The sequence below is a fragment of the Schistocerca nitens genome, chromosome 3 (assembly GCF_023898315.1).
Source record: "Schistocerca nitens isolate TAMUIC-IGC-003100 chromosome 3, iqSchNite1.1, whole genome shotgun sequence".
Taxonomy (NCBI): domain Eukaryota; kingdom Metazoa; phylum Arthropoda; class Insecta; order Orthoptera; family Acrididae; genus Schistocerca; species Schistocerca nitens.
In genome coordinates, this window is record NC_064616.1 from 339535888 (window position 1) to 339563559 (window position 27672).

Genomic DNA, 27672 nt, shown 5'->3' on the forward strand with positions numbered 1-27672 from the left:
TTGAAGTTTCCACATTAACTTAACAACGTTCAGTGATTCGTGTATTTCGTTTCAGAAGGTGAAAAACCAGCTACAATCTTTTTCGAATGATGTTACAGAATTAATGAAGTTGTCTACACGGCAGAAATTCTTATGCATGGGTAGAACAGTTCAAAAACGGTAAAAACTCTGTGACTGACGAGCAACGTACAGGCAGCCGGGTGAAGAGTCAACTCCTTCCCTTGACAATCGACGTGTTACAGTTGTAAATACAGCAAAAAGAGTTGCAGCAAGTGTTGGCACAGTTCATGACGTTATCATTAACAAGCTCAAGTACAGAAAAACAACTACATGTAAGTCCTGAAAGGGTTAACGCAGTAGCACAAGGAAAGACTCAGAGTGTGTACAGACTGGAAAGAACGTTGTGAAATGGAAGATGACTCTTTTCCATGGAATATCTTAACTTGTGATGAGACTCAAGAAGGCATTACGTGGAAAAAGTTCAGCAACAACGTGTGTTTAAGATATTTTGTGGGAAAATGGCTTAGACAACAAGTCCAAGGCTTCTTTGCATCAAGTATGGAAAAAAAAAAGAAACTACACTCCTGGAAATTGAAATAAGAACACCGTGAATTCATTGTCCCAGGAAGGGGAAACTTTATTGACACATTCCTGGGGCCAGATACATCACATGATCACACTGACAGAACCACAGGCACATAGACACAGGCAACAGAGCATGCACAATGTCGGCACTGGTACAGTGTATATCCACCTTTCGCAGCAATGCAGGCTGCTATTCTCCCATGGAGACGATCGTAGAGATGCTGGATGTAGTCCTGTGGAACGGCTTGCCATGCCATTTCCACCTGGCGCCTCAGTTGGACCAGCGTTCGTGCTGCACGTGCAGACCGCGTGAGACGACGCTTCATCCAGTCCCAAACATGCTCAATGGGGGACAGATCCGGAGAACTTGCTGGCCAGGGTAGTTGACTTACACCTTCTAGAGCACGTTGGGTGGCACGGGATACATGCGGACGTGCATTGTCCTGTTGGAACAGCAAGTTCCCTTGCCGGTCTAGGAATGGTAGAACGATGGGTTCGATGACGGTTTGGATGTACCGTGCACTATTCAGTGTCCCCTCGACGATCACCAGTGGTGTACGGCCCGTGTAGGAGATCGCTCCCCACACCATGATTCCGGGTGTTGGCCCTGTGTGCCTCGGTCGTATGCAGTCCTGATTGTGGCGCTCACCTGCACGGCGCCAAACACGCATACGACCATCATTGGCACCAAGGCAGAAGCGACTCTCATCGCTGAAGACGACACGTCTCCATTCGTCCCTCCATTCACGCCTGTCGCGACACCACTGGAGGCGGGCTGCACGATGTTGGGGCGTGAGCGGAAGACGGCCTAACGGTGTGCGGGACCGTAGCCCAGCTTCATGGAGACGGTTGCGAATGGTCCTCGCCGATACCCCAGGAGCAACAGTGTCCCTAATTTGCTGGGAAGTGGCGGTGCGTTCCCCTACAGCACTGCGTAGGATCCTACGGTCTTGGCGTGCATCCGTGCGTCGCTGCGGTCCGGTCCCAGGTCGACGGGCACGTGCACCTTCCGCCGACCACTGGCGACAACATCGATCTACTGTGGAGACCTCACGCCCCACGTGTTGAGCAATTCGGCGGTACGTCCACCCGGCCTCCCGCATGCCCACTATACGCCCTCTCTCAAAGTCCGTCAACTGCACATACGGTTCACGTCCAGGCTGTCGCGGCATGCTACCAGTGTTAAAGACTGCGATGGAGCTCCGTATGCCACGGCAAACTGGCTGACACTGACGGCGGCGGTGCACAAATGCTGCGCAGTTAGCGCCGTTCGACGGCCAACACCGCGGTTCCTGGTGTGTCCGCTGTGCCGTGCGTGTGATCATTGCTTGTACAGCCCTCTCGCAGTGTCCGGAGCAAGTATGGTGGGTCTGACACACCGGTGTCAATGTGTTCTTTTTTCCATTTCCAGAAGTGTAGTTCGTCATTGGGACAAGTGTAATAATATTGGTATTGAGAAGTAGTAAAAGTCTCATTTTCTAGAAATCAACAGTTACTTTATTTTATGTGACTCGTATGTATACGTATAAAACTTTTCTGAAGGTTGCTGTAATTTGCTTTTAATATCCAATATATATTCAGAGACTGTCTAACTGTTATGTTGACATACACACACATTAGCGAGTCTGCGATGACAGTACAAGAAGGGGTGCATGGAATGCATTGTCTAAATGGTGACTAATTATTAAAATAAGTTCACAACAGTCTTAAAAAAACTTATAGAAAGGAATGACAAGCTAGGTGTGAGATGATAAACACCAATTTCCCTGACAAAAAGTACGGAAACAGTGCGCTTTCTTGTAGCAAGGCCATAACGCTGACGTTTCTCAGTGCCCAGTTTTCGTTTGACGAAGCACATATGATTTCTCTTGTTGGAAATGGAATAAACAAATATACAGCCACTTTGTTTGCAGTTAATAAAATTTGTATTCTTTTCTTCTGAAGTGTGGATGTGGCATGAAATTTATTGGAGACATCAGTCTTCTTATAATGGAACGTATTAACAATTATATGCACAGCATCACTTAGTGTTCATGTTACTCCCTGTACATTTTCACAAAACACAATGTCGTCTTCTGATCCCGAAAATCGATCGTTTCGCTTTGTCAGTCTGTTTTACAGTAGCAAGATCGTGCACTCAACTCCTATACTTAGTCACGACTACTCTCACACACCTGCACGCTTCAGTAAGAGATAATAAATCGTCAAGTAGGGACTGACCCCAGTGTCATCGTTCTCAGACTCTTCCTGCGGGACGGAAGGCATGCGGTATAGCACTGACGTAACTACGGCCCCTGTGTTGTATGTACCCCGCCGCACTAGATTCGCACTCTCTCCGTTCCTGATCTCTTTCAGATATGCGAACGAGCAGGCATCTGCTAAGCGTGAGGCCGCGACCTATTTGAAAGTGACTGCCGAGCAATTGGTTCCGTTACACGAAAACTAGTCTCATCCACTCGAATTACAGCGTAGGTAAACTTCAGAAATAACTCGATTCCTTTAAAGTAAAATCAGAATACTGAACTGAGGAATGAAATCGAATATTTTTACTTTAAATGAATGAATTTCATGCATGGAGTTTCTAAATAAAAGATCGTAAAAATGGTAAGCCAAGAAAGTATACTGACGGAAATTGACAGCTGTACACCATGGAGCACCAGTCTGATATTTACCAAACTATGTGGAACTGTTCATCTCATGCCGGTATTAATGGATTAAACTACGAATCCACTTTAAACTGATGTCTTCCATTAACAACAATACGTGGTGTAAGCTCTTTCCTATTTGTGCTGGCATAGAAGCAAATAGCCTCCAAATATTATTTTCGTTATTATCTTGCCATATCTGAAATGTATTAATGCCATTTTATGAAGACTGCTGGCTGGTGGCTGATATCAAAGTATATGTCTTCCCATCACAACTCAAACGTTCTCTAAGTGTGACAAATCAGGGTGATCCCACACCGAATAGCAGTACTCCAGAAGAGGGTGGACAAGCATAGTCTAAACAGTCTCTCTTGTAGACCGGTTGGCCGGCCGCGGTGGTCTCGCGGTTCTAGGCGCGCAGTCCGGAACTGCGCGACTGCTACGGTCGCAGGTTCGAATCCTACCTCAGGCATGGATGTGTGTGATGTCCTTAGGTTAGTTAGGTTTAACTAGTTCTAAGTTCTAGGGGACTGATGACCTAAGATGTTAAGTCCCATAGTGCTCAGAGCCATTTTTTGTAGACCGGTTGCACTTTCTAAGTGTTCTGCCAATAAATCAAAATCTTTAGTTGACTTTACCCACAACATTATCTGTGTCATCGTTCTATTTTAAGTTGTTCGTGATTGTATTTTTTTAGTATTTTGTTGAATTGGCAGCCTTTGATTTGTGTGATTTATTGTGTAACTGAAATTTAGCGGATTTCCTTTAGTACTAGTGTGGATGAATTCACACATTTCGTTATTTAGAATCAACTGCCACTTTTCGCACCATACAGATATCTTGTCTAAATCGTTTTGCAATTAATTTTGATCATCTTCTGATTTACAAGACTTCAAATGACTGCATATCTGCGGACAAACTAAGAGGGCTGCTCAGATTGTGTCCTATGGCGTTTATGTAGACGAGGAACAGCAGAGGGCCCATAACACTTCATTGAGGAGCGCCAGAAGTTACTTCTGTTTTACTCGACGACTGTCAGTCAATTACTACGAACTGTGACCTTTCTGACAGGAAATAACCAATTTAGTCACACAATTGAGGCCATACTCCACAGGCAGGCAATATGAGTAGATGACGCATGTGACGAACCGTATCAAAACTCTTCTGAAAGCTAAAAATATGGAATTAGTTTACATCCACTGTCGATAGAGCTCATTACTTCGTGAGAATAAAGAGCTCATTGAGTTTTACAAGAACGATATTTTCCGAATCCGTGCTGACTATTTTTCAATAATTCGTTTTCTTCGAGGTATTCACAAGGTTCGAACACAGTACATATCCCGAAATCCTACTGCAAATCGACATTAGTAATAATGGTTTGTAATTCAGCGGATTACGCGTATTGCGTTTCCTACGTTTTGGTGTGAAACTTTCCGGTCTTTGGGTACGGATCATTCGATGAGCGGGCAGTTGTATATGATACGATATCATTGAATATGATATGGAAATATTGCATCAGCAAACTCTGAAGGGAACCTGACTCATATACAGTCTGGACCGGAGGTCTTGGCTTTATTAAGTGATTTAAGCTGCTTCGGTGCACCGAGGTTATCTAAAGCTATGTTACTCATGTTGGCAGTAGTTCTATATTTGAATTCTGAAATATTTACTTCGTCTTATTTGGTGAAGAATTTTGGAAAACCATGATTTTTGTAACTCTGCTTCAGTGGCATTATCAGCAGTAACATCACCGTTGTTATCTCGCAGTGGAGGTATTGATTGCATTTTCCACAGCTGTACTTCACATATGACCAGAATCTCTTTAGGTTTTCTGCCAGATTTCGAGACAAAGGTTCGTTGTGGAAGCTATTAAAATCATTGCGCATTGAATTTCATGCTAAATTTCGAGCTCCTGTAAAACTTCACCAATATTTGGGATTTTGCGTTCTTTTAAATGTGGCATGCCTTTTTCGCTGCTTCTGCAACAGTGTTCTAATGCGTTTTGTGTGCCATCGGGGATCAGTTAATTTATATGGCGTATATCTCTCAACTGCCGTCGACACAATTTCTTTGAATTCAAACGGTCTACACGTATGTAGTCAGATTGGAAGGTGTAGAAAGTGTCTCTTAGACAGACGTCAAGAGAATTTTTATATGTTTTTTTTTTTTTGTAAATATGTACTTCGCGTTTATTTTTGTTGGGTTTGGATGTTATCGCATTCAGTCTCATTGCAGCTACCTTGTGGTTACTAATCCCTGTGTCTGTCACTATACTTCCTATTTGTTCAGTATTAATGTTACTAAGAGGTCAAGTATGTATTCGCAACCATTTATACTTGGAGTGGTCAATTGCACTAATTGTTCGAAATGATTTACTGAGAAAGAGTTCAGAACAGTTTCGGACGACTTTTCATGCCTAAAGCTGGCTTTAAACATATATTTTTGCAAACATACGAAGGGTCGATTGAAGTCGCCACCAAATGTAACCATATGAGTGGCGTACCTATTTTAAATAAGACTCAAGATTTCTTTGAACTGTTCAACAACTGTATCATCTGAGTCTAGGGATCGGTGAAACGAACTGATTATTAATTTATTCCAGTCGTCAAGTATAAACTCTACCCATACTAACTAACAGGAACCACGTACTTCAATTTCGCTACAAGGTAACTTACTTCTGACATCAATAAACACTCCACCAGCAATTGTATACAAACTATCCTTTCTGTACACGGTTAAGTCCTTTGAAGTCCTGAACTTATTTCCGTACCTTTAACAATTTGAGCTTCAGTGCTTTCTGTTAGCGTTTGGAGCTTTAGTAGTTTCCCAAAACAGCTACGACAAATTACAACTTCAATACCGATTTTTGCTAGATCTACCTTCCAGTGTTTGCCGTGCATCCTTTTAGATTGGCGCTCTTTCTGTAGCTCCCTGAGTACCTCTGATCTAACAGCTTTCCCCACGCGATTATCATGCCTTCGGTTCCTTAATAAATGACTTAAAGTTTCGAAGATTTTTGTAGGTCCTTCTCATGTGCTTCACGTTAGGAACCGTTGGTTTGTTTCCGCTAGTACACCTCAACAATATCATAACCGTTATAAAGCAAGTTCATTGATTTTCCTAAGTCGAGCACAACTCCCTTACTTGTATTTCTTCTCAATACTTAAGCACCATGATTGATACCAAAAGCAGCAGAAAATAAATGACTTAAAGTTTCGAAGATTTTTGTAGGTCCTTCTCATGTGCTTCACGTTAGGAACCGTTGGTTTGTTTCCGCTAGTACACCTCAACAATATCATAACCGTTATAAAGCAAGTTCATTGATTTTCCTAAGTCGAGCACAACTCCCTTACTTGTATTTTTTCTCAATACTTGTGCACCATGATTGATACCAAAAGCAGCAGAAAAGAATTCATACCATGAACAGAAATCTGCAGATACGCTAGTAGTAGTGAAAAGAATTAGCGTCACTGAAATCAAGTGAATGGATCCATTTGGGATAAAAGTATTAAAAAAGCAAATGATATGCAACCGTTCATATACATAGCACTTGTATTGCATTGAATATGCAATGACAATCGAATATTCGTGTCACACGGGATCTGGAACCCGAGTTTCCTGTATATCATAAGCACCAGAAGCTTTTCGTAGATCGTTTCCAGGGCTGATTCCTAGTGACTTTCTTAGCTCGGTTCCACGCGTACTTACCGAGTACTACTAACACAGTCCACCCTGAGGGTATGTAGGACTGGTCCTGAAAAGTGGGAAAATTCTCTATCAAGTCCCAGTCTGGTGTAAATTTTCAATTTGCACTGCTTGTTCTAGTGGAAATGACGGTAATCTACGAAGGAAACTTGGGGTGTGCAACAGGAACGTCTCACTTTTCAGCGTTCGCACAAGCACTACAGTAAATATGTCGCGGGTTTCCTACGTCTTGATAGCTGAGGAACGTACCTTTTTGACACTGTACAGCGACTTGCGTATCTAAGTACTACCCAGCTTTGCAGTGAGTACGGCACTGGTGCGCGGCTAGCGGGCGATACAAGTCCGTGGAATCAAGTGCTGAACTGAAACACAGACACGGATCTCGGGGTTGACAATGAACAATGATAAATTTGAGCTTCATTGTGGTAATCCAGGAAGCCTTTTTTCCTAAAAACTGCACGATGTCTGCTGAAATATTAGCAGTTCAAAATGGTTCAAATGGCTCTGAGCACTATGGGACTTAACTTCTGAGGTCATCAGTCCCTTAGAACTAAGAACTACTTAAACCTAACTAACCTAAGGACATCACACACATCCATGCCCGAGGCAGGATTTGAACCTGCGACAGTAGCGGTCGCGCGGTTCCAGACTGTAGCCCCTAGAACCGCTAGGAAAATATTAGCAGTGTCCCATCAGTGCGTTACTGTTCAAGATCACAACCGTTCAGATTTCTTTTCGTTTGGTTTAACTGTGATGCCTTTCCCTTAGTCTTGATTGTCCTTCATTTTGTGAACACTTATGCTTATTCTGTCATCAACTTCTCATAGCTCGTCAGTACGTCCCGTCATCTAGTTCCGGCACTTCGGAGGACTTAGTGTCCACGCGAATGGATGTGACGGTTCTGGGCCTGCCAAGATTTTTTATAATACTATACAAATCCCATGGAACATGTGCTAGGCGCAGTACACGGTTTTGGATCAACTTCAGGAGCTGAATACGAGTATCACCTGTGTTACCTCTCACTATGACGGCGTTTTCCAGGACCAGACAGGGCAGTGACTGACGTAAGACGACACCGAGATGTAATGGCAATGTTGATGTTCGATTTAGCAGTAGAAGAGACGCCTGGTCTGACCCAACGCCCCCAAAGTTCCTGAACTCCCTGGTGCGACTTTAGTCGAGTGTACAGAGCGGTGCTGAGGCAGTTCCCGACCGCCAAGGAGGGCCGCCTCATATTGTCATTCCGATAACCTCTACAGATATAGCTCTTCTTTCGAAGCTTTACTTTCAAATAAAGCGTAATCTGATATGCGACTTAAATTCTGAGGTCATCAGTCGCCTAGAACTTAGAACTAATAAAACCTAAATAACCTAAGGACATCACACACATCCACGCCCGAGGCTGGATTCGAACCTGCGACCATAGCGGTCGCTCGTTTCCAGACTGTAGCGCCTAGAACCGCACGGCCTCTCCGGCCGGCAATAGGTGGGTTCAGGAGGGTAATACGGAACGCCGTGCTGGATTCCAGCGGCCTCGTATCACTAGCAGTCTAGATAAAAGGCGTCTTATCCGCATGGCTCTAACGGATCGTGCAGCCACGTCTCGATCCCTGAGTCAACAGATGGGAACGTTTGCAAGACAACAACCATGTGCACGAACAGTTCGACGACGTTTGCAGCAGCATGAACTATCAGCTCGGAGACCATAACTGCGGTTACCCTTGACGCTGCATCACAGACAGGAGCGCCTGCGATGGTGTACTCAACGACGAACCTGGGTACACGAATGGCATAACATCATTTTTTCGCATGAATCCAGTTTATGTTTACAGCATCATGATGGTCACATCCGTGTTTGACGACATCGCGGTGAACGCACATTGGAAGCGTGGATTCGTCATCGCGATACTGGCGTATCACCCGGCGTGATGGTATGGGGTGCCATTGGTTACACGTCTCGGTCACCTCTTGTTCGCATTGACGGCACTTTGAACAGTGACCGTTATATTTCAGATGTGTTACGACCCGTGGCTCTACCCTTCATTCGATCCCAGCGAAACCCTACATTTCAGCAGGATAATGCACGACCGCATGTTGCAGGTCCTGTACGGGCCTTTCTGGATACAGAAAATGTTCGACTGCTGCCCTGGCCAGCATATTCTCCAGATCTCTCACCAACTGAAAACGTCTGCTCAGTGGTGGCCGAGCAACTGGCTCGTCACAATACGCCAGTCACTACTCTTGATGAACTGAGGTATAGTGTTGAAGCTGCATGGGCAGTTGAACCTCTACACGCTATCCGAGCTCTGTTTGACTCAATGCCCAGGCGTATCAAGGCCGTTATTACGACCAGAGGTGGTTGTTCTTGGTATTGATTTCTCAGGGTCTATGCACCCAAATAGGGTGAACATGTAATCACATGTCAGTTCTAGTATAATATATTTGTCCAATGAATACCCGTTTATCATCTGCATTTCTTCTTGGTGTAGCAATTTTAATGGCCAATAGCGTAGCTTCCTACAAATAAGAATGTAGAATAACCATGAAAAAGTGACGCTTACTGTCCGTTAGCTTTGTTAACGGTGTGTCTTGCTTACCTGTGGATTATAATGCAAACAATTACAAGTTGCTAATGTCCATAGAAATTCTAAAACATTTTCCAACACAAAAATACAAAAATATATTAAAATAAATTGTATGCTTTGAAATATAAAAATATGCTTTTCTTGTGAGATTAGTTACTGCTGTACACTATTAACACATTTACTCACACAATGTACAGATTATGAAGGCAATCACGGTGTAGAAAAGCGCAGCGGACCGAAAATTAGGCGCTTTCAGAAGGCATCACGCTAATACCATGTAACACCGCCTTTAGCGTTGATGAGGTCCTCATTTCGGCAGAAAGAGAGTCCACAAGTTTCTTCAGGTGTGCTACATCCAGTTGAAGGCAGTTGTTGATTGTTATTAGATCCTATAAAACAACCAAATTGCAGTGATGGTCAATGCCACGTTTCACCCGCTGTTCCAGATTGCCCCAGTCTATTGGCTATAGGCGATTGAGTATTCGTTAAACCAGGAGTGTATGCATGCAGCCCTGTGCACACGAATGTTATCATCTGGGAAAATGGGAGTGTCCTCAGCATAATCATCATACTTTATAACCAAAATTATTAGTCAGATATCCTTGATCATGTTCATGTGCGCCGAAGTTATGGTAGGAAAACATCTTCAAAACCTCACTTGAACTGCACACTCCACATACTATGGGTTGGCCGTTGGTGGACTCTACGCCTTCCATAATTTCGAAAGAGGCAAGATCGCGACTCGTCGAAGAGCACTACATGCTTCCAGCAAGATATTAACCTGCTTCTGCCTTTAGTCTACAAATACGAAGAGCCTTATGTATGTCTGTGAGGAGCGGCGTTTTACGACGTAACTGAATACAAATAACCATTGCGTGCAATTCCCTCAATTCCCTTCGCAGTGTTCACACGGAAACAGGCTGAGAAGGACCTGCGTTCACTGTCAGCAGCAATTCGTGTCGATTTTGAAACCGATTGTCATTAACACTTGACACAGTTCCTATCGGTTAAGATCGTCTTATGACAACATTTACGACGCCATGCTACATGGCTACGAGTGGTACACCATTCCTCGCAGACAAGATGGACTGTCCGCCTTGATACGCCAACTAACCAGGCAAATTCTCTGACAATGTGGTAATGGGTGCGTCCAGATACCATAAATCCTTTCCGCCATTTCACCATTTCTGTACGTCGACCCACCTTCCTGCGCTGGCGCACTGCAACTGACATTCAGATACACAGCGCTTCACTGCCTTGACTTACGTCAGCGACGGAGACTCACATAACCGCCTGATACCAATTATACACCACCTACAGCTCTGCACAGTGAGAAGTGTTATATTTTAATTGGGCGCCTGTACCCCGTCAGACCAAAAAGTTTCGAGACTGAATTAATGAAAAGTGGACATAAATTAATATGTTGGTTTTAATGTGTCAGGTGTTCCGCATAGTCTCTCCCCTTGCTTCTACTTAAGAACAAAACCTAGAATGTTCATGTAACCATGTGAAACCGTCCCAACATTCATTCAGAAATGGTTCAAATGGCTCTGAGCATTATGCGACTTAACTTCTGAGGTCATCAGTCACCTAGAACTAATTAAACCTAACTAACCTAAGGACATCACACACATCCACGCCCGAGGCAGGATTCGAACCTGCGACCGTAGCGGTCGCCCGGCTCCAGACTGTAACGCCTAGAACCGCGCTGCCACTCCGGCCGGCCAAACATTCATTCTTTGGGATGTAGTTCAACTCGCGAAACACACTGGAAAATGGTTCAAATGGCTCCAAGCAATATGGGACTTAACATCTGAGGCCACCAGTCTCCTAGACTTAGAACTACTTAAACCTAACTAACCTAAGGACATCACACACATACATGCCCGAGGCAGGATTCGAGCCTGCGATCATAGCAGCCGCGCGGTTCCAGACTGAAGCGCCTAGAACCGCTCGGCCACAGCGGCCGGCAAACAAACTGGATTCAATGTTGGTTTCATTGTCAGTGCGTCGACTCTTTATGTGAGTTTCTGCACTTTGTCATTTTGTGTTAAGTTCATATTGGTAACACCAATTGTCCGAGTTTTGCATTTGAGTCAACTCGTGGCAGGCGTCCACCAGTAGTTGTGTTTGTTCGGGAGTAAAGGTGTGCTGGACAAATTTTGCATATAGTTTCCTTTTCTTGAAAACATCCAGGAGATTATCTTGAACACCTGATTTAGCGATGTTGCTTCATTCCTATCTGTGATACACAAACGTTGAGCAACTATGGTCGCGCATCTAGTACTTTGCACTGCCTACTCCCGACTGATTGGTCGAATGTACGTCTGTTGTTAATGCAAGCTGCAACAATAGTTACTGCGATGATATTGCTTATATTTCAAGAGTAAAATTAGTCTTCCGACTCTTTTGAAACGTGCGTTATATATCATCACATGAATTATATGACTTTAGCGATGTCGTGGAGAACTCATTCGTGATTTACGCCTGTTATAAACTTTTCAGAAATTCTCAGCTAAGGAACAGTGTTGAAACGGAGATCGAAATACCAAACCAGGAGAGAAGCAAACAAGACAACAGGCAGGAAGCGCGAGGGGAGGCAGGTGACAGGTGTCGATCAATAATGCCCCCTTCCCCACACCCGGAGCGATCTGCCGCCAAATACTCCGGGACGTTTGCGGCCGCTGCGTTTTATTAGCCACCCACCGGTACACTATTTTCAGAGTTGCACGTGACTACGATATCATCAAATATTGAGCAAGAAGCCACCGTTACAACTATCACTGTAATTCATTTATAAGAAAATGAGCTCCACGGTACTTGGGAATGGTGAGTTCGCTATGAATTGCAGAGGAGAAATTTAATATGCATTATTGTTATCGACGTCAACAGCAATGTGTCACCGCACTTGCGTCGCAGCTATACCTCATATTCTTGATATTTCTCCAGATCAGATGCCTCCAACAGTCTTGAGTGCCAAAATTATTGACGATTAAAGAGATTTATAGCCAAACATATTGCGGCTGAATGACTTCACTTAGAATCCAGATATTTCAGTGTTCTATTCCTAAGTTTTGGTTGTAAACCAATCAGGAGATTAAGCCCATGCAATTAATATCACATCTACCCGAATACCATCATATAGAATTGTAAGCTACGGTTTGTGTCTCTAGAATGTTCTCAGCAGGTTATTCGCCTTTTTTTTTCTTTTCCTGTATCTTCAAATTCACAAATTCTCTTTTCTTCCCTTCAAGCTTTTATGATAAAATGGTGCATTCGTTTGCCTTTGTATATATTTCTTTCCTACCAATTATTTCTTTGGTTTACGAATTGATGTTCCTACTGTTAGGCTCTAGAGAATAATTTACTTCGGTGTGCAGTTAGTATGTAGGTGAGAGTGTTGCAGCCGGCCGCGGTGGTCTAGCGGTTCTAGGCGCGCAGTCCATAACCGCGCGACTGCTACGGTCGCGGGTTCGAATCCTGCCTCGGGCATGGATGTGTGTGATGTTCTTAGGTTAGTTAGGCTTAAGTAGTTCTAAGTTCTAGGGGACTGATGACCACAGATGTTAAGTCCCATAGTGCTCAGAACCATTTGAACCATTTTTGAGAGTGTTGCACCTGGAGGATAGTGCACTTAGGAACCCATGATGATGCCTGGTCGGTGTTATTAGAATCAGATGGACGAATGCATACTAGAAACCGCCACAAGTAGTTTCTGACATTAGAAACCGCCACAAGCAGTTTCTAACATTTTCTACAATTTTTTTTTCGTTAGACATGAGGTTATGGTTTGCACAGCTATTGCCAGTATTACGAGTTCTACGTATTTAACTTGTGTACAGTGTATTAAAGCTATTTGCAGGACATTGTTAGTTGTTCAGTTACACAGTTTTATGGTGAGTAAAGTTCTGTATAGTTTTAAAACCAGTTACATAATGTGTGGACGGTTAAACCATACTTCGTTGGTCGTGCTCTATTTCTATCTCGAAACGGAAGGGTTTTTCTGCCATGGGACCTGTGATATTTGCAAAGTAGCTGATATTTGTTAATATATTATTAATTTTCCCTGTCTTTAAATTTAAAAAAAATTGTTAATTGACAATAGCTTCTATTTCCAAGTGTTTTTAACTTGTAACTGGTTTATGATAACACATATTCATAATCTGAATCTATTTAATGACTGTTGGTGTGTAGTAGAGTATTAATGTAACACAGAGACTGTCAAATACAGTGACGACAAGATTTTCTCGATTTGTTCCTAGATACAAGATCATGTTGTATCCAGGAACAGTTTTTCACATTTGGAAAATTATTAATTTTCTGGGGTTACTTTTGTATATCCTGAAAAAGACTGTAGCACATAGGTTTTACATGTCATGATAGACGCGGAAGTCTGAAAACCACTCCATGGTACAACATTCTCCCCTATACATCATATCTGGTTCTTCTGTTAGGGTTGCTTTCCTGAAAGATCGTACTAACGTGGAAAATACAATAATTTTGTGTATACGAGTACACCTTAGTCACTTAAGCTATTACGCTAACAATATCTTCCATCTCAACAAAGTAAGGAACTCCTGTTGATTCAGATCTTAACTGTTAAAGAAATTTTTATTTTGTATCTTCTCTGCCTGGCATTCCGATACTGGTTACTAATTTTAAAGATTAACTACGTAATAGAGAAGAACTGTGAATTTGCATCAGTTCTCTGTGTTTGTTTTGACTCGGCACTTGCGACAATCCCGTCTTTCAGACGTACGTTATTTCTATTACTAGCTTTGTTGTGCCGACTGTGATTTCTGTGGCGCATGAACATTTTGCTCTGCAGTATAGAGCTCAGTTATGGAATATCAGCGTATATATAGGAATGGTTGGGGACTCGTAAATTGATCACAGTCTCGCCATTTAGCTTCACAACTGAATATCGCCGTGGAATTATTAACGCCCCTATACACGCCCCTAAACGTGAGGAAATATTTCATATTTTGTCGTATCTTTCTGCGTAGCTTACAATGTATTAAAAACGTTATTTTGTGCTCTTGGAGCAGCAATTGACCAGTTTCTCGTATCGCATGTCTAGGCTCTACTCAGATGTTTTTGATGAGGTATGGGTACGATGCAAAAGAAGCTATTTTGTACACCATTGCTGAGTTGCCGGTGCATGACTTTGGAACCAGTTCTGCTGGAAATGGAGTTCTCCCTCAGGATACAGATGATAGATCCTAACAGCGATGCAAACGAAGTCCGTGACTCTACAGTTATTTCCAGTTACGGACAATAGAATTTAAGTTTTATTAGATGACTTTACTGTATTTTCTGAAAGTAGCTGTACGTGTCCGCTGAAGTTCCCTATTGTTTTACCGTACATTCTGGAGTGCATTAATAAAAATCTCTGAAACCAGAAGAGTATGAAAGGAAGTTCTCTCGTTATTTTCAAACTGAACGTGTAGCTATCACACTACACTCAGAACTGCGGTTAGGCAGGTTCCTTTTTTTTAAATAACGTCACTTGTTTGCTCACATGAATTTACATACAAGATGACCTCTCCCAGCTGTCGCTGGACATTCCACTACACAGTTATGCATAATGCAGAACTCACATCGTCAGGCTTCCAAGTATATTATCTGACCTCAAAACATCGTATATTGTCTCTCCAAACAATACGTTTCGCGGGCCTTGAGATAAATGACACGTATTAAATCGCAATAGCGTGTTCTAACACCAGCAACATAATGTTGCTGGTATTACACCTCTGACATAAAATATACTTCACTGTAAATTCACCATACCTATCTTTAAATTTTATTACATATCTGTAACCAAATACTCATGAAAGATGAATTATATCTCTTCAATGCAGAGCGAGTTGGCACCCTAAATAGTTAACTGGAGAGGAGTTCTCAAACCTCGTCTGCCACCCACGTAAGTATATTCCGTGGTTTCTCTTGCGGATCATAGAAGAAAGCATGGCTCTGCTGAAAAGGATACAGTCTCTTTCTTCACCATGCTGGTCGAGTCCGATATTCTGTTCCGTCTTTAACTGTCAGGTAGTCAACAGAATCTTTAACACTAACCTCTTCCTTCCATCGTTCCTTGGTCACTTGTTTTGACCTGTTTCACCACATGGGCTGAATTACTTCTCGATACATGTCTCCAAACTATGCTCAGGTGTTTGACAAGGCTGTTTACTTACTTTAATTGAAATCTAAATTGCGCTTTGTTCATTTTTATATCTATATCAGATATCTTGGTCGTACACATCACAATAAATAATCGCTCTTGCTGTGTTTGAAGAAAAGACATATTACAGTGATTGTAAAATTGATTTTCAGAATGTAACTTCGTTTTGGCAATGGTTTTGCTGACATTTTAATCTCGTCTGTTGTGTTTAGGGAAGCAAGAGTCGTAATAACTTTTTTAATTACCTATTAGTAAATAACTATAGTTTGCAAAGCTGAACGATGGAATTGGATGTAAAATTAATTCGATTGTCAGACAAAAACTATTAACAGGACGTAAAACCACAGTTTTCAGTTTTTTTTAGTCAAAATGTGTACCAGAAGACAATGATAAATTGGTAACATTAGCTTTAGTAACAGTTTTATGCTGTAACTGATAATGCCACCATGGTGACATATCTGGAAAAGTTAACAGTCACACAAATAACGTCTTTGTTGTTTTAAATGCTGAGAGAGAAAAGGCCTCCGGTTTCAAGGAAGAGTATTTAAAAATATTTAGAGACCTGTTGCAAAGGAACTGCTATAATGATCTCGTTTTGCATATGGCTCGCTCACATAAATTTCTTCCCAACCAGCGATTCGCCCCAAAGCACAACCACTCGCTCACAGAAAGATACGTACCTAAAGACTGGAAAATTGCTCAAGTCACACCAATACCCCAAAAGGGAAGTAGGAGTAACCCGCTGAAATACAGGCCTATATCACTAACGTCGATTTGCAGTAGGGTTTTAGAACATATACTGTATTGGAACATCATGAAGTACCTCGAAGGAAACGATTTATTGACATACTGTCAGCACGGATTCAGAAAATGTCGTTCTTGTGAAACACATCTAGCTCTTTATACTCATGAAGTAATAAGTGCTATCGACAGGGCATGTCAAATTGATTCCATATTTTTAGATTTCCAGAAGGCTTTCGACACCGTTCCTCACAAGCGTCTTCTAACCTAGCTCCGTGCCCATGGAATATCGCCTCAGTTGTGCGACTGGAGTCGTGATTTCCTGTCAGAAAGTTCACAGTTCGTAGTAATAGACGGAAAGTCATCGAGTAAAACAGAAGCAATATACGGCGTTTCCCAAGGAATTGTTATAGGCCCTCTATTGTTCCTGATCTGTATTAACGACATAGGAGACAATCTGAGTAGCCGTCTTAGATTGTTTGCAGATGATGCTGTCATTTACGGTCTTGTAAAGTCATCAGATGATCAAAACGACTTGCAAAATGATTTAGATAAGATATCTGTATGGTGCGAAAAGTGGCAATGGACCGTGAATAAAGAAAAGTGCGAAGTTATTCACATGAGTACTAAAAGAAATCAACTAAATTTCGATTACGCGATAAGTCACACAAATATGAGGGCCGTAAATTCAACCAAATTCTTAGGGATTACAATGACAAATAATATTGTGGATAGAGCAAACCAAAGACTGCGATTCATTGGCAGTACACTTAGAAGGTGCAACAGGTCTACCAAAGAGACTGCTTGCACTACGCTTGTCCGCCCTGTTCTGGAGTACTGCTGTGCGGTGTGGGATTCGCATCAAGTGGGACTGACGAATGACATCGAAAAAGTACAAAGGAGGGCAGCACGTTTTGTATTATCGCGAAACAGGGGAGATAGTGCCACAGACATGATACGTGAATTGGAGTGGCAATCATTAAAACAAAGTCGGTTTTCGTTGCGACAGGATCTTCTCATGAAATTTCAATCACCAGATTGCGAAAACATTCTGTTGGCACCCACCTACATAGAGAGAAATGACCATCACGATAAAATAAGAGAAATTAGGGCTCGCATGGAAAAATCTGTGCTCGTTTTTTCCGCATGCCGTTCGAGAGTGGAACGGTAGAGAGACAGCATGAAGGTGGTTCATTGAACCCTCTGCTGGGCACTTTATTCTGAATAGCAGAGTAATCACGTAGATGTAGATGTAGAGAAGCGAGCGTGAGTATCTACACTACAGTGAAACACGTAAGGATTAAAATAACTTTTGCATGATTTGGAACTACCTAGTAACACAGTTGGATAATACTTCCACCATACATAGAAATATCTGCTACAATATAGTACAGAGCGTAACTGAAAGAAATACGCGCCTGCCGTAGTGGCCGAGCGGTTCTAGGCGCTGCAGTCTGGAACCGCTCGACCGCTACGGTCGCAGGTTCGAATCCTGCCTCGGGTATGGATGTGTGTGATGTCCCTAGGTTAGTTAGGTTTAAGTAGTTCTAAGTTCTAGGGGACTGATGACCTTAGAAGTTAAGTGCCATAGTGCTCAGAGCCATTTTGAACGAAATGCGCAGTGAGATGACCAAGAATGACACTTTCATTCAAAAACAGTAATTACACTGAAGTCGTTGCGATTGACAGTAGTTCGCTGGACATCGCAAAAGGCGGGCAGTGGTTCTCAGTAGTGTGTGTGATCACATCAGACAGCAATACATTTTCTACAATGTGTTCCAATGCTGGCCACATAGTTGGTAAGGAGTTCTTGTGGTAGGGCGCTCCATTCCTTCCATAGCGCGGTTGACAATTGCTAGACGGTCGTTGGTGTATGTGGACGTGCCGCAACACATCTCCCCAACACATCTCACATCTGATAGATGGGATTTAAGTCAGGGAAACTAGCGGGTAAGTCCTGTCACGGGATATCCTCTAGCGATCCGGGCGCCATCTGCCATTTTTAGTTCATTATTTAAGTAAAGCTCCACATTTTTGTTGCAGTTCATGTCGTGTTGCTAATAAACGAAGTGACCGTCAGCTTCCATAGCAATGGTGGGCTTGCCGCTGCAGCCTCCCACACGTGCGTAATGATAATGATAAGAAAAACAGTGTAAAGAAAGCTGAGACTTTGTTGATACGATCACTATGTTGTAAACAAACGGCAAAAAAGCAGTCAGTTGACTTCGTTGTGGCATATTATATGTAAGCTTCACGCGTAAACATGCGAAAAATATGCACTCAGTACAGAGACACTGCGAAAACTGGAAGTTGGTTAAGTGATAGTTAACTATAAAAATTTGATTAAAAAAAAGTTCGCTTTGTTTTTTTAGGTGTAGAATTGCTCAGCTGACGACTAAAAGTTAAGGGGCGTCGCTATGCACGCGGCACGCCGGCGCAACTGCGCGACAGCGGCCGCCTAGGAAACCCGCGTCCGATCTGGACGAAACATTTGGCTGGCCATTACTTGTGTTAATAACACCACCATTAAATATATTGTGACTAATTAACCCTTATCTTCTAGGAGACCCAGATAATTCAGTGCCTGCCAATCCACTAGTAACACCAGTTCATATTCATCCAGAATGGTATTTCCTAATAGCTTATGCAATTTTACGGTCAATTCCCAATATATTGGGAGGTATTATTGCACTATTCCTGTCAATTACAATATTATGGAGTCTACTATTTTATAACAAAACACCATTCCGAGGTACTCAATTCTACTCCATCAATCAGATCCTATCTTGAATTATAGTAGTTGTTGTATGTTTATTGACATGTATTGGTAAACGACCATCTGAAGAGCCATCTATTATAACAGGAGAAATCCTAACAATTAATAACTTTATATACTTCTTAATTAATGTACACGTTGCAAATGCATGAGACAAGCTAATTAAGGAATAGGAATATATAACTTAATTAGCTTAGAAAAAGCATATGTTTTGAAAACATAAAACTAGAAGCTTAACTCTCGTATTACCTTTCCTCAAAAAATTTCACTAAATAAATGAAATAAATAAAATCTCTCTCTGGCTTTTCATTGCACGATAGTCTCATCTGCTCCGAAATCGGTGTGCCCGTTAAACTGTAGAGTATAAGAACTGCTTCGAAAATGTTTAGAGTTGAAAGTTTTTGTATAGTTTGCTCTAAAATAGTGATAAATTGAAGTGTTTCATAATGGATACGCTACCCTATTCCCTTGGGGATATTACTATCGAGGAAGAGCAACAAAGTATTAAAACTTAGAATTCTTCTTCTCTCTATTAATATTTCCTTATTTAAGTGTAATTTTTGATAGTGTTGTTTAATTTGAAAATAGTATAAGACCATTTAAAAATGTTCCATTATAACGTATACACCTTTCTAGATTATTTGAAAATTATGTTAACTCTTTATTATGTATTAAAAGTATAAAAATGTTTTATCCAAGTACTTTTATATAATAATATATTATTATTATTATATTTCTTTACAGATGATTAGGAACAGATAGTCGACGTAGATTGCGGTGATCATAAGCGCGACCATATGTTTAAGGGCGATAATGGGGAATATTAAACTACGTCTTTCATTCCTTATATGTATTAGTAAATAAACTGTTTTTCTAACAAATGCATTAAATTTAATTATATATTTTATATAATCAGTAATACCATGTATCCCGAGAGGGAAAAGCTGATGCAATGACATGGATGCAACGTATCGGTGCGCATAGACGTACTTGCCTTATTAATCAAAATTGATAGATAGCGGAAACAAATAAAGCTGAAACTTCGTAAGAGAATAGTTACCTATAACAGTTACACGAACAAGAATGTACGTAGAGTTTTTCACTGTGGAAAAAGGCTCAACTGATGCAGTGAGAAATAACATGCGCCCATGCGCATAGCAATGAGCCATATCTTTCAGCTGAACACTTTTCCACCGCGAAAAAATCAGAAAATTATTTTGTTCGTTAAACTGCTTGAGTTAGCTGTCATTTATCCAATTTTCAGATTTTTTAGTATCATTTTACTCAGTGCATATTTTTCGCAAGTTTACGGGTGAAGCTGACTTATAATACCCAAAACCAGAGTAAGCTGGCTACTTTTTGCCATTGATGTACGACGTAATAATCATATCAACAAAGCCTCAGCTTTCTTTATAATTTGCCGGCCGCGGTGGTCTCGCGGTTCTAGGCGCGCAGTCCGGAACCGTGCGACTGCTACGGTCGCAGGTTCGAATCCTGCCTCGGGCATGGATGTGTGTGATGTCCTTAGGTTAGTTAGGTTTAAGTAGTTCTAAGTTCTAGGGGACTAATGACCACATCAGTTGAGTCCCATAGTGCTCAGAGCCATTTGAACCATTTTTTTCTTTATAATTTTTTTAATCATCGTTATTTGTGTATGGGAGGCTGCTGGGGCTACACCTACCGCAAATGCTTGAGACGAGGTTCACTTGGCTCTCCAAGAGCTCTTCACTGTGCAGTTCGAAGTGGTCACGTTTTGTGATCCATAGACATGAAGTCTTGGGCCAATGCACTCCTGGAATGACGCATGTGAAGAAGGAGTAGAGTGTCGCAATAACGTTGACCGGTGAGTATGCTGTGTTTGAAGATTTGGAGGTCAGTACGCTTATTCAACATTATGCCTCCCAGTACAATAATAGTTGGACCACCAAAACAATCGTGTTCGACATTATTCATGCTTCCATTACGTGTTGCCACCTCTCGTCGTATGCGGATACGTAATGCACACACTAAAATTGTCGAGGGCGATCGTTTTTCTTACTGTTGTACTTAAGTTTCACACAGCAGTGTATTTTGCCTACGTCAAAAGCTTTCATTTTATAATTGTATGTCTTCCTTATATCTTGGGTGTTCCCTTGCAGTTCAGTATGAGATATCGTCTGCTGTATACAAACATCTAAATATAAAGAATTTGTTACAATCGTCATCAGCTTCCTTTCCATCCTACAAAACAATTTAATACAATCTTATTTCTATACAATTAAGAAGACCGTAATCATATTTAGTGGCACAAAATGTGTAATTAACCTTCAATGTCTCTAATGTAAACATAATCTGAAATAAAACACATAATAAGAGGATCGAAATGATATTTTCCATTTGAACTATAACTCTTTTCAACCGGTTTGAACGGACAAGAGCAGTAGTTAGTTTTGAAAACAGCCATGAATCTTACTCTAAATGAAACCCAAGTCGTATCACAAGTAACGACAAAATATTCACAACGACGAAATATTCACAATATCTACTACGCTGACGTTCAATATTGTCGGACTTAGCTTTTCCAGTGTACACGTCAACATATTGAAAAAGTAATGTGTACTTCCGGCATATTTTTATTACAGGTGCTCATAATGAGTTCCTTTGCCCGGAAACAACTGGAATTAATAAAGTTCTATGTAAAAGTCCAACAAATTGTAGCGGGTAGCGATTTCCGTAAATACATTCATTAATAACAACACTCGGCCATACTCTAAAAACAGCCAGCCTGACCTACATACTGCTACCTCCGAAACTTTTCCTGCTTTCCTCATCGATGGGGTCCCAAAACCACTGCGCTAGACTTCCTATGTAAAAAGTCATTGCGTATCAGTTAATCTATTTCCCGCACAGACCAACTGCTTGACTTCTGTCATGGACTTGCTTTGCGACTAGCTTCCAAAAGACAGTCAGGTGAACAACATTTCATTATGTGGATCAGCGAATTTTATGAAAATGTCAAAGACACGGCCTTCCACTTTGGAACTAGACTTTCTTTGCGTTTTCTATTGTAACTAAATACCTTGTTCCACAAGAGATGGGCTAATGGTACCAGAAACATTTTGAAAATTTCTAGAGCCTCTTCGTCTTAATGTTCACAATTTTTTTTCATGTAGGAACAGACCTTCTCTTTAGCTTCAAACCAGACCAAAACTTCTCTTGGTAGTAATTAAAATGCAGAGCATTTCTCAATTATATTACGGAATCTACATAAACTCATCCAGCTATTAAAAGTTTCATATGTTACACATAGAGCTTAAATTTGTCACTACACCCACGTATTCTTTGAACTTCACAAATGATCTGCAATAACCTGGCGAAATTATAGTGAATGAGACAAAAGTGTCTAAGAAACGTAGCATGGTGCGCTGTAGGGGATTGCGAGTAAAACACATACAAACGCACACAGACACACACACACACACACACACACACACACACACACAAACGCGCGCGCTCGCGACCTGTGACATCGTGAAGCTGTTCTTTCAGTTCCAGTTTTTGAAGAGTAAAACAATGAGTCCGCTTGCTCTACATATGATAACAGAATGGAAAAAATGAAAATTAGTTCCAGTGCTAAGTGGTGCTCTCTGATTATGAATTTTAAATTTGTTAATATTTGCAGAAGACTTTTAAATGTGTGTTATGTACTAATGGGAACACGCGATTACAAGCAGATGACCGTAAGGCATTAAATAAAGCTATTTAAGCTCATGGAATTAGAGCAGCAGACTGAATAAAATGCAAATAGAAAAGCTGGTTACGCTATTATTTTCGAACAGCTATGACTGTGATGTGAGCATTGCTTCATGGTAAGAATTACAGAAACATTTTTCAGATAACATATGCAGCCCAATGTTCTAGGCGAGTCATGATCTTTACGGAAGGAATATTTACAAGACTGTTAAGAAGTAAGTACTAAAAGAAAATTTTAATTTTGGCATTTAGCCTTGAAGGTAATGAAATAAGTAAACAGAATGTAGATTTTTAGTGCACACTGACGAAAATGGATAGTTTCGCACCACGACGCACCAGTCTAATATTTATCAACTTTCTGGAGATTCAAAGTACATAAAAGCAGTTCAATAATTAACCTTTACGAAGTGATCTCCATCATTAGTATTAGTATGAGGAGAGACTCCACAGGCACGATTACACATTTGTATTTGGTGTGGCACGGAAGAAAACCACCTCCGAAAGTCATCTTGGAGATTTATTAATGAACCTTGCAGGCTGGAGGCTGGTATGCAATTATACGTCTTCCGTCTGCATACCAGACATGCTCTATGGTCAACAGATCAGTGCACCAGGTTAATCAGATAAGTATCCGTACATTCCACGAGGCCGTTTTACTGTGAAACGCGGAATTACGTCTTACATTATCTTCCTTGAATAATATGCTATTTGGTACACTGGCCGTGAAAATTATGACATCAGGTTTACCGTTCTTGCCTTCAATCATTGCCTAATGAGTCCTCTTGTCATACCCAGTAGCTCCTTACGTCGTGATTCCAGAAGATGGAAAGGTATGTGTCTCGGGAATCGGTGCTTCATATGACCTTTCACCAGGTTGGCTACTAACACGTTGGTCTCGACCTGACTGTCAGACAGGAGCGAGTCTTATCACTGAACACCACAGAATGCCTTACAATGTCTCACTTGACTCTGATTTGACACCATGCAAGTCTTGGATATCTGTGGTATGGTGTCAGCCGTAAAAGACAAATGGCAACACGAGATCTCAGTCGAATCTCCAGTAATATGATCCCAACGGTTCATGTTGACACCATATCTGTAACCTTTGCACGGATTTCAGCTGTCGTCGTTCATCTATCACTCAGAGCCCTGTGAACAATTCTACCATCCTCTCATGGTGTAGTCCTTCTAGGAGGACCTATGGCTACTCCTTCTGTGACACTGTTGTCCTGAGTCAATCTCGTCATCACTTGTTCTGCAGTGATTGCTCTACCGCAAACCGTCTGTGCAAACCACCGGCATGGTGCTTCCATGTCCCTCACCCGAATGATTCGAAATTAAAAAAGTATGGTTCAAATGGCTCTGAGCAATATGCGACTTAACTTCTGAGGTCATCAGTTGCCTAGAACTTAGAACTAATTAAACCTAACTAACCTAAGGACATCACACACATCCATGCCCGAAGCAGGAATCGAACCTGCGAACGTAGCGGTCGCTCGGTTCCAGACTGTAGCGCCTAGAACCACACGGCCACTCTGGCCGGCATTCGACATTCTTCAAAGTCCAAAAGGTGGCGATAAGCTGCACATGCACAGCCTGTGGGCATTCTGTGTTGCGACTTCCACTTTAAAAGTTTCAATAATGTTGAATACCTAAGCACCCATCACGTATTCACACCTTTCTTCATGTGTGGAAATGGATTTTTTTCGGTTCTGGAAACACGGACATTACCTCGCGTAAGGATGGAATTTAGACAACATATCTTGCAGGTAGTGAATACATGGTGTGTCGTGGGGCGATTACTCTGTTTTTAAAATAATTGAAAAGCCACGATCGCTTCAATCGTTTATTAGATGACCGGTTTCAGCACTCTGAAGGTACCATCATCAGATCTGTGAAGGTATAACATAACAAGCTTGAGGGAGGGCTTACATGAGTTAACTATATACATTACAATTATTACAGAACCATATACCTGAAACGAGGCTTAACATTTATAAAACCATATGGACATCATGGCATATGAGGCAGACCATCTGATAAAATCATTGTCGCAACCAATAAAAATAATAAAAAACTGCTCTCATGGTCATTCTTTCCTTAAAATATAAAACTGAAGTCACCAGATGAAACTACCACTGCTCGCCTAACACCGGTCGGCATCATCACTGCAATATTCCGCGCAGGTTTACCTGCTGTGATTCTAGCGGTTCACAACCAGCCACCAGATAGCGCTGTCCAAGCAACGCATACACAGTCCCACGGTATAACCACTCATTACTACTAAAACACAACTTTACCACAACTGCTTGTCACATACCCGCTCAAAGCCCACATTTGCGCATACATTTCCTGTATATACTACAATCATTATAAAGTACTTCAATTACAAAGTAAAAGCATCAGAGGCACAGGCATTATCCATTATCGCCTTACAAAACTACATTTTATAACTTGCCTTTATTCATATAAGGACGTTAGGAATATGCACACAGAAAGCTGTTCATAACACGACTTAGGTACAATGTGACGAGCGATTAAAACCTGTATGCTGGCCTTTACCTGTCTAGGCACTATGGTCTTAGGTATTGCAAGCGCCAAAAAGGAATATTCACTTGCTATTAAGTCTCACCATCTACACATTCGTTATGAGCAAGGTACGAATCAACTACGAAAACCTGCATAGGCACATGGAATTAAGGAATGCCATGTCAGAAGCAAACCGAAGGGCACAAGAACAGATGCGGACCAAGATGCTCAGTGACTCCACGTACGCTCCCATCGGCATGGCATATCAGAGGCTGTTGTACTCTCGGTTCAAACGGGAAAGCAAAAATGACGACAAGAGAAGGTTAGTAGAGATTCGTCCGTCTGTGAAAAGATCTATACGCGAAGCATACAACAACTACTGGCGTCTCACCTAAGCAAAAGATGTGGTCGAGAATCTGAGAAAATTCTAGTCCTAAGTAAAATCGCTAAGCGGGGCTAAGGCTTCCATTAAGTCCCTTGTTCACCAGTCTGGCGTGGCAGCTGAATATACCAAAACGAAATCTGAAGTTTTAAATTTCACGTTCGGAAATCGTTCACACAGGAGAATCGTACAAACGTACCGTATGGACAACTAGTAATAAGCATCTCTGGTGTAGAGGAACAACTGAAAGATTCGAAAGTAAATATCTTACAGGTACGGACAAACTGGAGTCTCGGTTAGGTGGCGTTCTGTAAAGATATTAATGGTGTATCGTCTTGCATTTCCATCAGAATAGTGTAGAATGGATGTCTGTAAAATTATAATTCCCATGGTGTGCAAATCAGGCGTTTCGCGTTGGGGGTCTGAGGCAAGCTATACAGCGATTGTGGATAAACTATGTGATAAGACAAGTGAAGCACCCAGAAGAGTGAGAGGAAACGAACTGAAAATGTGCAGGCCGAGAGGATATGTGGTGTTATATCCGCCTGTGCCACTCTTGGATCCCCTGAATCCAATTTTTGTTAAATAAAAGATTTAATTTGAAACCAGGTCAATGTATTCTCCGATACAGAATGCATCAAGCGTGTCCGAGTTGGCCTACTTGACAGTCTGCCAGTCAAGGTGGTCATAAAAAGATAGTAGTTTTGACGTTAGCACAAATTTCGAAAAATAAGAAGAGCTATTCTACATCTACATTATATACTCCGCAAGCCACCGTACGGCACATGGCGGACGGTACGATGTACCACTGCTAGTCATTACCTTTCCTGTTCCACTTGCAAACAGAATGAGGTAAATATGTCTGCCTATATGTCTCCTTATATGTGCTAATTTCTCGTATCTTATCTTACTGGTCCTGAGGCGCAATGTATTTTGGTGGCAGCAGAACCGTTTGGCAGTCAGCTTCAAATGCTTGTTCTCTAAATTTTCTCAAGAGTGTTTCTCGAAATGAATATCGCCTACCATTCAGATACTCCCATTTGTTTCCCGAAGCATCTTCGTAAACATTTACGTGTTGTTTGAACATACCGGTGACAAATCTAGCAGTCCACCTCTGAATTGGTTCGATGTCTTCTTTCAGTTCGACATAGTATGTATCCCAAACACCCGAGCAGTACTGAAGAACAGGTCGCACTAGCGTCCTATATGGGGTGTCCTTTATAGGTGAACCACTCTTTCCCAAAATTCTCTCAATAAACTGAAGTCGACCATTCGCCTTCCCTACCACAGTTCTCACATGTTCGTTCCATTTCATATAGGTTTACAACGCTACGCCCAAATATTTAAACGACTGGGCTGTGTCAATCAGGACAATAGTAATACTGTATTCTAACATTATAGGTTTGTTCTTCCTATTCATCCGCATTAACTAACATTTTTTCCACATTTAGCGCTAGCTGCTATTCATCTCACCACCTGGAAATTTTGTGTAACTTGCCTTGTATCTTCTTACAGTAACTCAACTTTGACACCTTACCGTACACCACAGCATCATCAACAAACAGCAACAAGTTGCTGCCAACCACGTCTGCCTATGTAGAGAACAACATCGGTCTAATCACACTTCCCTAGGGCACTCCTGACCGTAACCTTGTCTCTGATGAACACTTGCCGTCGTGGATAACATACTGGGTTATGTTACTTAATAGGTCTTCCAGCCACTCACTTATCTGTGAACTTCTTCCATATACTCGTACCTTCGTTAACAACCTACAATGGGGCACCGCGTCAAATGCTTTCCGGAAATGTAA